The following is a 15,197-nucleotide window of genomic DNA, read 5'->3' as shown; positions in this document are numbered from 1 at the left end:
GCTCCCTGCACTCTGGGAATCAGACTTGTGCTAATGTATAGATGACCAAATTAATCAAATAAAGTAAGATTGTTCTACTTCCCCTGGAGGTCCATTTTTGACCACTCTTTGAGGGAGGGCATCACTGGGGAATAATTCGATGTTTCTGGTGTGGTTTAGTCCCGGACCATATCATCTCTGACCCTGTAATTCCTGAATGGGCATACTAATTCTTGGTCCCTTACAAAAGTTTTGGCCACTTCTTGGGCTGGTGTATCCAGTGAAGGCCAAGTACATGGGCTGACCTGCTACTCCCTGTTCCAGAACTAGTCCCACCAATCCCCACTCCACTTCGGTCAGAAGCTCTTAATCCAAACTAAAACCAAAGTCACCTGAAGAACTTCTTAATAACACCAATAGCCAAAATTCATGCCAGACCTACCCAATCCAAATATAGGTAGGTGGGGAGATTGGGCCATTTACTTTTTTAAAAACCTTATGGATGGTTCCAATGTCTGAACGAGAACTCTGGATGTCTAAGCATCATCTAGTTACTGCCTGGACGTCCTCTCTGATGTACTAAGACTGGTTGAATGACCTTCTCTGTTGGATCCCAAGATTCCCTGTGTTTCACCCAAGGTATTGTCATTAATTGCCTGCTTACTGGACTGTCTCCCCTACTCGTTTTATAAGATTTAGGATGGCAGGGACTATGTCCATCTTAAGTATCCCCAGTGCTTTGCACAGTGCCTGGCAGGTACTTCAAGAAATACTTATCAAATAAATTCAACCAGAAATGAACCAGACTCAGAAATACAGAAAGTGAATGACCATTGCCCCTGCTGTTCCTGACTCCAGGAGACTCATCTATCCACAACCAAACTATCCAAAAGGGACCCCAGGAGGTGCGTTCAGAATTGAACCCCTGACCCACCCCAGCATGGTAGTCTCCGTACCTTAGACTCTATCCCTCAGGCTGTTTCATGGTATTTCCAACCTGACCAAAAACACACGAGTGAGAAGGAACTGGTCCAGACCAATACTTTCAAAAGGTCTAAGTGACAAGAGGTCAAAATTGTCAACATTTTTCCAGGTCCTACGCCCTCCATGAGAATGTGGTCACTGCACTTTTTGGTCAGCAGCAACAGGCAGCCCCAGACCACTCAGCCTGTAGCTGCAGGCCCACTCGCCTGGGAGGGTCTATTTTAGTAAGTGGTTTGAATGTCCAGAAGAGGGGACACTTTTCATTTCATTCTTTCCCTTTCCCTGATGGGTTAGAGAAGCTCCGCAGTGCAGAGGAAGAGCACATGAGTCCTTGCACCACCATTCCCTGTCACCTTGAGAAATGTCACACTTTTCTGAGACTGTCTCCTCACCTGTAAGATAAGGGTGCTAATCGCACCTACCTTATAAGGACTGTCATGGGGATTCGCTTATATTCAAGAAGCAGCTCTTTATCATCATGAAGCCTTATACAAATGTCAGTTAGTAATTATTCTGAGTTAGCTGACTTAAACGAGTCTGGACTCCATGCCCACGTGACATCACAAGGCCTCCCACCCCCGCGTCCATGCTGCTCTTTGCTTCTGTAGCCACGAGAATGGAAACAGGCCTCTCTTGAGGTCTCTTTTGACTCCACCTCATCTCAACAGGCATATAACCCCAACAATTCTCTGGGGGCTCCTGTCCCCATTCCTCACCCTCCTCCATAGGCTGACAGGCATCAGGGTGCCTTTACAGGGTCAATGCATTCAGCCCCGGAGTTCCACTTATAAAGGGATGAGCAGAGCCCCATGAGAGTTATGTTGTTTATCTCATTAGAACAGGAGGCACATAACTCAAAGCCCATGTGTGTGGTAGGTGGAGGAAGGAGGAGGGGAAGGCAAAAGGAGGGCGGAGTCACTGCTGCAGCCTGGGAAATTAAGCTGAAGGAGTCAGCCTGAGGCTGGGGGGATATGGAGGAGAGAAAAGGGAGACTAGAGGGCAGATCAGTCCTCCCTGGGAACCAAGGCCCTCCATTCACATACCCCACGAAGCAAACTGCTTTTCTGTTACTTTGAGGTGCAATGCCAGTTACAACACACATTCATGTGCAAGCATCTCACACACACACAGGAACTCACACACGTGCTGGAGGGGTGGGGAAGAACTGGCTCCATAGAAAAATTTAGCAGGATGGACGATGCCTCTATGATCAGCAGAGTCAGACAAATTGCTTGCTACCAGCATTGCCCAAGTTCAGCAGGTGGATACTTAGTGTCATGAGCATCTTTGAAAGCATGAACTATTAAGAACTCAGAAGATGAAGTGGGATAGAAAAGGGAAGGAAGGATGGGACACGAACGGAATTTTAAAAGATGAACTGTAATAACTTCCTTTACTCCCAACCAGAGCGGAGAGGTGACAGCTAAGGCCCCGCCCACCCAGAGAAGGGCTCTCCCTGCGGCATCTCCCAGAGGTGCTCCACCAATATCCCAGACAAGAGGCTCCACCCCAGCCTCTGTTTCAAAAATCCTAGCTTTCGCCCTTTCATGAAGCATTCTATTGCACTCTTAAAGATTGTTCTGTTAGGAATATGCCTACCAATCTCATCCACCACTGGTAAGTATGCAAAATGGCACAACCCTATTAAGGAGAATTTGGCATATGTAGAAAAACTGTGTATGCATTTGCCCTTTGACCCAGCAATTCCATTTCTAGGAATATATATCACAGATTCACATGCAAAAATACAAAAATGTGTGTTCACTGTAGTATTTTCAATACTAGAAAATGACTGGAAACAACCCAATGTACATCTATAGGGACTTGGTTGAATAAACAACAGTATATCCACAAAAAGGACTACTATGAAGCTGTTGAGAAACAGAAAAAAAAAGAGAGGGGGGTAAAGAGGGAAGTATACACTGCTATGGAATATACTGTTAAGTGAACACAGCAAGGTGGAAAATATGTGCTTAATATACTATCATTTATTTAACATATGGGGACACACACACACACACACACACACACACACACACACATATACATACATAAATATGTTGTATGTTTGCATAGTTTTTAATGTAAAGGTAAACAACAAACTAAAAATAAAAAGTTACTTAAAAAGAGAGCACAGCAGCCCAGCTGGCGTGGCTCAGTGGTTGAGTGTCGAGTGTCGACCTATGAACCAGGAGGTCCCAGGTTCAATTCCCCATTAGGGCATATGCCCAGGTTGTAGGCTCAATCCCCAGTGTGGGGCGTGCAGGAGGCAGCCTATCAATGATTCTCTCTTATCACTGATGTTTCTAGCTCTCTCTATCCCTCTTCCTTCTTCTCTAAAATCAATAAAAATATACATTAAAAAAAGAGAGCACAGCAAAAAAATAGTGTCAAGAAAAAGAAGAAAACATTGCCTATAGAAAGAGGGAAAAAACAAGGTAAAAAAATAGAGATAGACTTTCTCTGAATATACTATGCTATATAGATTTGATTTAGAACCATGTAAATATTTTATATGATTACAAAATAGTACTATCCTATATAACAAAAGCCTAATATGCTAAGTGTCTAGTCAGCCATTCAACCAACCAAATCATAATATGCTAATGATATGCTAAGGCCGCTCAACTGCTCCTATGATGTGCACTGACCACCAGGGGGCAGACAATCGACCAGTCGACCAGTCACTATGATGTGCACTGACCACCAGGGGGCAGACGCTCAGACTGGTATGTTAGCTTGCTGCTGGGGTCCGGCTGATCGGAACTGAGCGAGATGGGCCAGACATGCCCTGGAGCCCTCCCTCAGTCCCTCCTGGGCTCGCCAACCTCCTGTGTCCCCCCCAGCCCTGATCATGCACCGGTGAGGTCCCCCGGCCTGGCCTGCACCCTCTCGCAATCCAGGCTGAGGGACACCCCCCCAAGTGCATGAATTTCGTGCACAGGGCCTCTAGTATTAACAAAAAAAAAAAAAAGAGGAGACATCTACTTTTGGCTAAGATGGGAGTATCAGGGCTAGATTTACCCTCCCACCTGAAATAGGAGGGAAAAAAAGGAAACAAAAATTTTTAAGATACTGGACATTAGGCAGTGAAGGACAATGATCCCCAAGACACTGGAAACAAACAAGATGGACCCCATTACTGCCCAGCGTACTGCCTTGAGAGAGTACCCAGATTATAACACAAGGAAGAGGAACACAGGTGGAGCCCAGCAGTTGCACAGAGAAAGAGCTGCTGAGATCCACAGCGTCCCCTTTGTGTATTCCGCTCAGTACTGATCAGTGCATGGTTGTGAAGAAACTACTCAATTCTGAGGAAAGAACCATCTGGTAAGAACAGAAGTAACAGTGCTTGGTGTGTACAGGGGCAGGAAATAGTCTGTTCCCACCAGCAAGTTGCAAAAACCTCATGATTCACAGATTACTGGGTAGAGTACAGAGAAGGGTCTTGCCTCACTAATGGAGAATAATTAGCCCTAAACTAAGCACTGCTTTAGTTCTACCTAAGAAATCTTAAAAGCAAGACAAAAAAGTATCAAACATTTTCCAAGTAACTTAACTGTCCCAAAACAAAGCTCCAGAACACTTACAGGAATACAATACAATACACCCAGCAAGGTAAAATTCACAAAGCCTGGCATCCAATCCAAAATTACAGGCATGTAAAGAAGGTGGGACATCCTATCTAATAAAGAGGGGATATGCTAATTGACCCTCACACCAATGCAAAGATAGCGGCGCTCACAGCCAATAAGGAGCGAATATGCTAACTGACTGTCCCACCCTCAAAGATGGCAGCACCCACAGCCAATAAGGAGGGAATATGCTAATTGACTATCCCATCCTCAAAGATGGTGGCACCCAAAGCCACAAGATGGTGGCGCCCAGTCCCCTCAGCCCCTAGCCATCCAGGGCTGGCCTGAAACACAGGCAAGCCTCTGATGGTTGGCAGCCCAGCCGCCCAGGGCCGCCTGAGGCTCAGGTAACCAGGGCCGGCCGAGGCTTGCGCTGCCGGCAGTGGCAGCAGCAGAGGTGTGATGGGGGCATTGACTTCCCCTGATCGCCGGGTCACCTCCCGCCCTTGAGGGCTCCCAGACTGTGAGAGGGGGCAGGCCAGGCTGAGGGACGCCCCCTCCAGTGCATGAATTTTCATGCACTGGGCCTCTAGTATGATCTATAATGAGGAAAAAAATCAATTGAAACGTACACAAAACTGAAATTGATGTTAGAACTAGCAGCAATAACTTTAAAAGTTATTATTTTTTTCATATGTTCATAAGTTTAGAAAAAACAGGATTTTTTAAAAGACTCAAACTTAACTTCTAGAAATGAAAACTATAATGTGTGAGATAAAAAACATACTGGATGGGATTAGTGTCAGTTTAAACATTGCCAAATAAAAGATTAGTATACTTGAAAACATAGCAATAGAAACTATCCAAAGTAAAACCCATAGGAAAAGAGAATATTTTAAAAAGAAGAGCATAGTGAGCTGTGGGACAACTTAAAACAGTCTAATATATGTATGGTTTCCAAAGTGGGAGGAATAAAAATATGTGTAGAAATAATAGCTGGACATTTTCAAAATTTGATAAAAACTATAAATGTACAGATCCAAGAAGCTCAACCAAACTAAGCACAAGAAACATGAAGAAAACTATAACAAGGCATATCATAATAAAAACTGTACAAAAACACTAATAAAGAGAAAATATTAAAAGCAGAAAAAGGATCCATATATTATATAGAGAACAAAAATTTGGATGATTTCTCATCAGAAACAATGCAAGCAAGAAAACAGTGGTTCACTCACCATCACTACAGTACTGAAAAGCATTTGTCAACCTAGATTCTATACCCAGCAAAAAATCTTTCAAAAACCTAAGACAAACTAAAGATATTACAAAAGTTGAAAGAATTATCAGCAGACCAACACTACAAAAAATGTTAAAGGAAGTTTTTTACACAGAAAGAAAGTGATACCAGATCTAAATATAGATCGACACAAAGAAATGAAGAGCATCAGAAATGGTTAGTACTAGAGGCTGTCCTCGGGTTACGTCAGACTTGCCGTACATTGTTTCGTGGTAACATCACCATCTCCCATTTATTTATTTAAAAAAAAAAGTTCTGTCATTTCAACATATGTACATATGTGCTTTATGTTTTTTATTATTTACTAGAGGCCCAGCGCACGATTAACTCATGCAGGTAGGGTCCCTAGGCCTAGCCTCCTGCGATCAGGGCCATCTTCTGCCTGTTTGCCAGTCCCCAGGCCCAATGCTGCCTCCACCGCCGCCACTGAGCTGCCAGGCTGTTGGGATCACGAGCTCATCCCCAGCCGCTGCCGCTGCTGCTGGGGCTTGAGGCGCTGACGAAGGGGAGCACGGCAGGGGATTCGGGTGCACGCCCGTACACCAGGCCAAAAGCCTCCGGCAGAGGACAGTGGACAACCGGCTCCCCGCCTCCAATGGCAGCGGAGCTGGGTGTCCGGGGTGTCCGAGGCAGCCCCCCTCAGCGGCCGCCAAGCCCCCCGTGCCTCTCAATGGCCGGATATGCCACCCCGAGTCCCGCCCCCCAGCCTCCCGCCGCCCAATCATGGGCGTAGCGGAGTGATGGTTATTTGCATATTACCTTTTTATTAGGTAGGATTTACCACAAGTAAAGGTCAGGAATTATCTTTCTTTTAAATTTTTTTTTACTGTTTCACTTCATTACTGCTGTGTATGTGCTCCACGTGAGTGATGTAGGTGCTTATGTAGGTGGGTTCTGACTTACGGTGAAAATTGCATTACGTCACGCCGTAGGAACGGATCTCCAACGTAACCCAAGGACCTACTGTACATGAGCAATTACATAAGATGTTTTTCTTATTATTTAAAACTTTTTAAAAGATTACTGACTAAACAAAAATAAAGACAATTGTAATATGAGGATTAATGCCATGTGTAAAAATAAAATATATGACAACAATTGCACAAAGGTCAACAAGGGAAAAATAAAGATACACTTACTTGTATTAGTTTCCTATTGCTGCTGTAATAAACTGCCACAAATTGAGAGGCTTAAAACAATACCAATTTGTTATCTTAGAAGCTAGAAATCCAAATTCAGTCTCACTGAACTACAGATATCAGCAGGATTGCATTCCTTCTATAGTGTCTGGGAGAAAATCTATTTCCTTCCCTATTCTGGGTTCCAGAAACCACCTACATTCTTGGTTTGTGGCCCCTTCCTCTGTTACATCACTTCAACTTCTGTGTCTGTTGTCACATCTTCTGCCCTGACTCTGACCCTCCTGCCCCCTCTTATAAAGACACTTATGATTACATCTGAATAATGTATAATAAATTCCATCTCAAAGTCCTTTTTGCCATGTAAGGGAGCATATTCCTAAATTCCCAGGATTAACATGTAGACATCCTTGGGGGGGGTGGGGGCAGCCAGGGAGAGGTCAATGGGGGGAAAAAGGAGACTTACATAATACTTTAAACAATAAAGAACTTAAATTTTTAAAAAAAGATGTAGACATCTTTGGGGTAGGAGAGCATTATTCTGTTTACCACCATAAGATTACTAGTATAGCGTATTTATTAATAAAATGTCACTTGAAGATAAACTGTAATTAAAGATACATACTATAATCATTAAGCAATCACTAAAACATCAAAACAAACAGTTATAGTTTATAAGCCAGAGGAAATTAGATAGAAATCATAAAAATTATATTATTCTCAGAAAAAGAAGAAAATGAGGAAAAAGAGAACAAACAGATTGATAAATGGGAAATAGCAAAATGATGGACTTAAATCTAACTATAACAAAAATCACATTAAATGTAAATGGTCTAAAGACCAATTTAAAAAGCATGTTAACACCAGGCCAGTGTTGCTCAGTGGTTGAGCATCAACCTATGAACTGGGAACATGCCTTAGTTGGAACTCAATCCCCAGTAGGGGGTGTGCAGGAGGCAGCCGATCAATAATCCTCTCTAATCATTGATGTTTCTATCCCTCTCCCTTCCTCTCTGAAATCAATAAAAATATATATATTTTTTAATTTTTAAAAGCATATTATCCCACTACATTAAAAAAGCAAGACAGGCTCTAGCCAATCTAGTTCAATGGATAAAACATCGGCCTGCAGACTGAAGGGTCCCATGTTCGATTTCGGTCATGGGCATGTACCTCAGTTGCAGGGTCAATCCCTGGCCCTAGTCAGGGCACATGCAGGAGGCAACCAATCAAAGTGTCTTTCACATTGATGTTTCTCTCTCTGTGTCTTTCCCCCTCCCTTCCACTCTCTCTAAAAATCAATGGAGCCCTAGCTGGTTTGGCTCAGGTTGGCCTGTGGACCAAAGGGTCCCAGGTTCGATTCCGGTCAAGGGCACATGCCAAGGTTGCAGGTTCTATCGCCAGTAAGGGGTGTGTAGGAGGCAGCCGATCAATGATTCTCTCTCTCTCTCTCCCCCTCTCCCTTCCTCTCTGAAATCAATAAAAACATAAAAAATAAATACATAATTAAATAAACAAATAAATAATGAAAATAAATAAAATGGAAAAATGTCCTCGGGTGAGGATTAACAAAACAAAAAAAAGCAAGACACAACAATATACTGCCTATAAAAAATGAAAATCTTGTGGCATAAAGACCCAAATATATTAAAAGTAAAAAGAATGGAAAGAGATACACGTTAAAACTAATTTTGAAAAGAAGCTAGAATGGCTATATACATATCAGAGAAAGTAGATTTTATTTTATTTTTTAATATATTTTATTGATTTTTTACAGAGAGGAAGGGAGAGGGATAGAGAGTTAGAAATATCGATGAGAGGGAAACATTGATCAGCTGCCTCCTGCAACACCCCCTACTGGGGATGTGCCCGCAACCAAGGTACATGCCCTTGACCAGAATCGAACCTGGGACCCTTCAGTCCACAGGCCGACGCTCTATCCACTGAGCCAAACTGGTTTGGGCAAGAAAGTAGATTTTAGAATAAAGAATATCAGTAGAAATAAAGGTCATTAAATAATGATAAAGGGATCAATTTAACAAGAAGATATAACAATTCTAAATATTTATGCAGCTAAACAAAGGTTCAAAATCTATGAAGCAAAAACTAATAGAATTGTAAGGAGAAATAGACAAACTCACAATTATAGTCAAATTTTCAATACTCTCTCTTGATAATCCATAGAACAACTGGGGGAAAAAATCAGTAAGGATGTAGAAGACTTGAGCAACACTATCAACCAACTTGATTTAATTGATATTTATAGAATTTCCCAACAACAGGAAAATTCACATTCTTTTCCAGACCAAAGAGAATAGTTATCCAAAAGAGACCATATTCTGGACCATATGGAATTAAATTAGAAATAAATAACAGGCATATCTTTGAAAATCCTCCAAATGTTTGAAAACTAAATAACACACTTCTAAATAATCCATGGGTAAAAGAAGAAATCAAAAGGGAAATTAGAAAATGTGTGAATTAGAGTAAAATAAAAACACAATATCAAATGTTATAAAATAAAGCTAAAGTAGTATTTCTATTTAGAAATTATATTTTAAGTGCCTATAGTAGAAAAAAGATTTCAAAGCAATGACCTCAGTTTCTACCTTAAGAAATAAGAATGAGAAGAACAAGTTAAATATATGTAAACAAGGGGGAAAAGGTGAAAATAAAGATCAGAGAAGAAACTGTAACACACTAAAAGTTGAAAAGTATCTATTATACCAAAAGCTATTTCTTGTAAAATATCAATAAAATTGCTCCCTATCCAGTTTGATTCAGTGGATAGAGCTGAAAGGTCCCAGGTTCAGTTCCGGTCAAGGGCACGTACCCAGTTTGCAGGCTCAATCCCCTGCCTTGGTTGAGGCTTGTGCAGGAGGCAATCAAGCAATGTATCTCTCTCACTTTAATGTTTTTCTTTCTCTGTCTCTCCCCTCCCTTCCACTCTCTCTAAAAATCAATAGAAAAATATCCTCCAGTGAAGATTAACAACAACAACAAATATCAATAAAATTGGTAAACTTCTAGTCAGATTGATCAGATAAAAAAATTCAAATTATCAATGTAAGAAATTAAAGAGGAATTACCACGCCAGATTCTACAGATATTAAAAGGATAATGATAGTATGAACAGCTTTCTGCCACTAAGTTTAAGAACTTAGATGAAATGGAAAAAATTCCTTGTAAGTCACAAACTACCAAGGTTCACTCCAGATAAAATGGATAACTTAAATATTTAGGTATCTTTCAAAGGAATTAAATTTGTAGTTTAACACATTCCCAGAAAGAAATTGCAGGGTCCAAATGGATCCATTTGCAAATGCTCAAAACAATTAAGGAAAAAATACCAATTATACATAAATTCCTCCAGAAAACTAAAAAGGAGGGAATACTTCCCAACTCCTTATGAGGCCAACATCATCCTGATATCCAAACTACATAGACACAAGAAAACTATAGATCAATATCTCTCAAAAAATGTAAGAAACTCTTATTAAAATTTTTGCAGCATGCATCTTGACCATATATAAAAAGGATTAATACATCATGGCAAAGTAGGGTTTATCCTAGGAATGCAATGTCAGTTTAACATTCAAAAATCAGAGTGCCCTCGGAGGTTCCGGATCTGTCTCTTGCTTCAACAGAGTTTGGACGGAACAGACCCAGGGACGCCTCTTCTTCCAGCCTCCGGCCATTCTCCTGCATCTTATCGAGTCACCACCTTCAGAACCACCTCCGGGACCAGTCAACACACTGGGTTTTGTTTCCTACCTTTACTCCTTATTGCCGAACAACCATGAGCTCCCAAATTCGTCAGAATTATTCCACCAAGGTGGAGGCTGCGGTCAACCGCCTGGCCAACCTGCATCTGCGGGCCTCCCACACCTGCCTCTCTCTGGGCTTCTAGTTCCACCGCCACGATGTGGCTCTGGGGGAGGAGGGAGGAGCACTTCTTCCACGAGTTGGCGGAGAAGAAGCGTGAGGGCGCTGAGCATCTCTTAAAGTGGCAAACAAGCGCGGTGGCCGCATTCTCTTCCAGGATGTGCTGAAGCCTCCCCAAGGTCAATGGGGCAAAACTCAGGACGCCACGGCAGCCGCCTGGCCTTGGAGAGGCACCTGACCCAGGCCCTTTGGAGCTGCAGGCCCTGGGTTCTAGTGCAGAGACCCTCAGCTCTGTGACTTCCTGGAGAACCACTTCCTGGGTGAGCAGGTGAAACTCATCAAGAAGATGGGCCACCACGTGACTAACATCCGCAGGCTGGCCGGCCCCCAGGCTGGGCGAGTATCTCTTCGAAAGGCTCACCCTCAAGCGCGACTAGGAGCCTTTGAGAGGCTCCTCTGCATCCCCCTGCTGTCTGGTTTTTGCCTGAGCCTCTTCCCGAAACTACTAGCCATTCTTTTAACCGTCCTAAAGCCCTCTCCCATGCATTGGACCAAATGAAACAATAAAGCTTTTTGCAGAAAAAAAAAAAAATCAATCGATGTAACATCATATTAACAAACCACAAAAGAAATATTGCATGGAGCATCTCAATAGACTCTGAAAAATCAGTTGGCAAACTCCAACATCCATTCCTGATTTAAAACGCTCAAACTAGAAATAGGACCACTCTCAGTGTGATAAAGAACAACAACAAAAAAAAACCTACATCTAACATCATGCTTAATAAAGAAACAATGACCCCAGCTGGTTTGGCTCAGTAGGTAGAGCGTCAGCCTGCAGACTGAAGGTCCCGGGTTCAATTCCAGCCAAGGGCAGCTTTCAGGTTTGATCCCCAGTAGGGGGCATGCAGGAGGCAGCCAATCGATGGTTCTTTCTCATCATTGATATTTCTATCTCTCCCCTCCCTTCTTCTCTGAAATCAGTAAAAATATATATTTTTTAAAATAATGAAACAATGAATGCTTCCTCTCACCACTTTTACTTAATATTGCATTGTACATTACAGCCAGTGCAATAGACAAATAAAATAAAACTCATCTATATTGAAAAGTTTTCTTAATTTACTAACAACATAACCAACTATGTGGAAATGCTGTGGAATCTCTAGAAACCTACTAAAACTAATATGAGTTTAGAAGGTTGCATGATATACAATCAATTTACAAACTTAATTGTACTGTATACTAGCATCAAAAAATAAGAAGTTTAAATTTTTAAAAATCCATTTACAGCAATATCAATAATATTGTAAGTACTTAGAGATAAACATGACAGAAATGTGAAGACCTGTATACTGAGAAAGAAAAGGTATTGACGGGAAAAATTAAAGACATTAATACTGTATTTTCCGGCGTATAAGATGACTGGGCGTATAGAAGATTTTCCTGGGTTAAAAAGTCGTCTTATACGCCGGAAAATACGGTAAGTAGGGATAGGCCATATTTGTGGGTTGGAAGACTCAACATTGAAAACTGTCCATTTCCCCCACTTGATCTATTGATTCCATACAATCCCAATCAAAATCCCACATATTTGTGTGAAAATTGACACACTGATTGTAAAATGTCATGTGGAAGTGCAAAGGTCAAATAACCAAAATATCTTGGAAAAAGAACAAATTTAGAGGCCTAACACACTATCTGATTTCAAGATGCATTATAAAACTACAATAACCAAGACAGTGAGATGTTAGTGTGAAGATAGACAAATCAGTGAAACAGAATTGAGAATCCAGAAATAGATCCTCATACATGTGGCCTCTAATTTTTGACAGAGGTACAACGACAATTCATAGCTCAACAAATTATGCTGGAACAATTGGATATCTATCTGCAAAAAAACTTTAATCCATACCTTGTACCATATTAAACATTTAATTCAAAATGGATCATAGACCTAAATATAAAACCTCAATTATAAAGCTTCTGCAGGGGAAAAAAAACCTTGACCTGGATTAAGGCAACAATTTCTTAGATACAACAAAATCACAATTTAGAAAATAACAAGTTGATAAGCTCAACTTAAATACCTGCTCTTTGAAAGATACTATTAAGATAATGAAAATACAAGAAACAATCTGGAAGAAAATATTTTCAAAGCATATGTCAAATAAAGGTCTTATATCCCCACTGTAACCTCTTCCACCTCCATCCAACTCACTCCCCCCACCCTGAAATCACCACATTGTTGTCCATGTCCATGAGTTCTTTTTTCTACTCACTCCTTCCAATCCTTCCACACTCCCCAATACCCTCATCCCCCCACCCATCCCACCCCATCCCCACCACCAGAGCTGTCTGCCTGCCCTCTAGGAGTTTGTCCCTATTTTCCCGGTTAGTTCAGTTTGTTCATTAAATTCCACATATGAGTGAAATTATATGGTGCTTGTCTTTCTCTGACTGGCTTACTTCACTCAGTATAATGTTCTCCAGGTCCATCCATGCGGTCTCGAAGGGTAAAATTTTCTTCCTTTTTATGACCAAGAACTATGAAAATTTAATGACAACAAAACAAGCAATCTAATTTTAAAATGGACAAGAGGTGAACATTTTACCGAAGAACATATATATGGATAGTAAATAAGCACATGTAAAGATGCTCAATATCATTGTTAATTAGGGAATTCAAGGTAAAACCACATTGAGACACAACAATATACTGTTAGAATGGTTAAAACTTGCCGAAACCGGTTTGGCTCAGTGGATAGAGCATCGGCCTTCGGACTCGAGGGTCCCAGGTTCGATTCCGGTCAAGGGCATGTACCTTAGTTGCGGGCACATCCCCAGTAGGGGGTGTGCAAGAGGCAGCTGATCGACGTTTCTCTCTCATCAATGTTTCTAACTCTCTATCCCTCTCTTCCTTTCTGTAAAAAATCAATAAAATATATATTTTTTTAAAAAAGAATGTTTAAAACTTTAAAAATCTAACCATACCAAGTGTTGGTGAGAATATGGAAGAACTGGAACTTAAGTATATTGCTGGCAGGAATATAAAATGATACAACCCCTTTGAAAACAAGCTTAGCAGTTTCATAAAATGTTAAACATACACCTTCTTTACAATCTAGCCATTACACTCCTAGGTACTTTACCCAGAAGAAATAAAAGTACATGTCCATACAAAGACATACACAAATGTTCATAGCAACTTTATAATAGCCAAAAACTAGACAAATCCAAATGTCCCTCAAAGGGTGAATAGGTAAACAAAATGTATTCCGGCCATACAATGGAATACTACTCAGCATAAAAAAAGAATGAATTATTGATGCATGTTAGAACATGGCAAGGTTGTGGGTTTGATACCCCTCCCCCACCCCAGTCAGGGCACATACAAGAATCAACCAATGAATTCATAAACAAGTAGAACAACAAATAGATGTTTCTCTCCCCACACCACCCCCTCTCTCTCAAAATAAAAAGGGGAAAAAAAAGAAAAAAAATATTCTCGGCGAGGATTAACAACAACAAAAAAGTCTTACTGTTGACTTTGAGTGGTTTTTTTTTTTTTCGGGTTTTTTTCCTTTGAAGTTTTTTTTAAATCTTTATTATTTAAAGTACTACATATGTCCCCTTTTTTCTCCCATTGACCCCTTACAGCCCGCCCCCCCCCTTTTTTTTGTTTGTTTGTTTGTTTTTGTTAATCCTCACCGAGGATATATTTTCCATTGCTTTTTTAGAGAAGGTAGAAGGGAGGGAGAAAGGGGGAAGAGAGAAGAGAAACGTCAGTGTGAGAAAGACACATTGGTTGGTTGACTCCCCCACGTTCTTGATTGGGACTTAAACCCTCAACCCTTTGGTGCGCCTGCGCACACTCTAACCACTGAGCCGGGCAACTTTGAGCTTTGATAGCTATTCCTGGTTTATTGGGGGGAAGCGGGGTTATGGCCTTATCATTTTTTGTTTGTTTGCTAATCCTCACCCAAGGATATTTTTTCATTGATTTTTAGAGAGAATGGTAAGGAAGGGGAGAGACAGAAACATTGATTGGGGGGGGGGAGGGGGGCGGGGAATTAAGCCCATTTACGTGAATCAAACCCAAGACCCTTCAATCCCCAGGCTGATGCTCAAACCCGTGACCCTTTAGGCCGTGGGCTAATGTTCTATCCACTCAACCAAACCTGCTAGGGCAAGTCATTACCATTTAGACATACACACTGAAACATTTACAGACAACAACAAAAAGACAAAAAAAAACAGACTTGGTTAGCTTCAAAATAACCTGAGGTCTAGGAGGGAAGGGGGAGGAGCGTGTCGATGAAACAAGATTGGCCA

At 41.3% G+C, this 15,197-nt stretch overlaps 1 protein-coding gene across 1 annotated transcript in view; it reads right to left on the bottom strand.

Moving 5' to 3' along the window:
• Nucleotides 1-15,197, bottom strand: part of DPF3 (double PHD fingers 3) — a 208,161-nt gene that overhangs the window by 82,115 nt on the left and 110,849 nt on the right. The window lies entirely within an intron of this gene.

This window comes from Eptesicus fuscus, chromosome 5, assembly GCF_027574615.1.
Source record: "Eptesicus fuscus isolate TK198812 chromosome 5, DD_ASM_mEF_20220401, whole genome shotgun sequence".
Taxonomy (NCBI): Eukaryota; Metazoa; Chordata; class Mammalia; order Chiroptera; family Vespertilionidae; genus Eptesicus; species Eptesicus fuscus.
The sequence above is the reverse complement of the archived record's forward strand: the minus strand, read 5'-3'. Positions and strand labels throughout refer to the sequence as shown.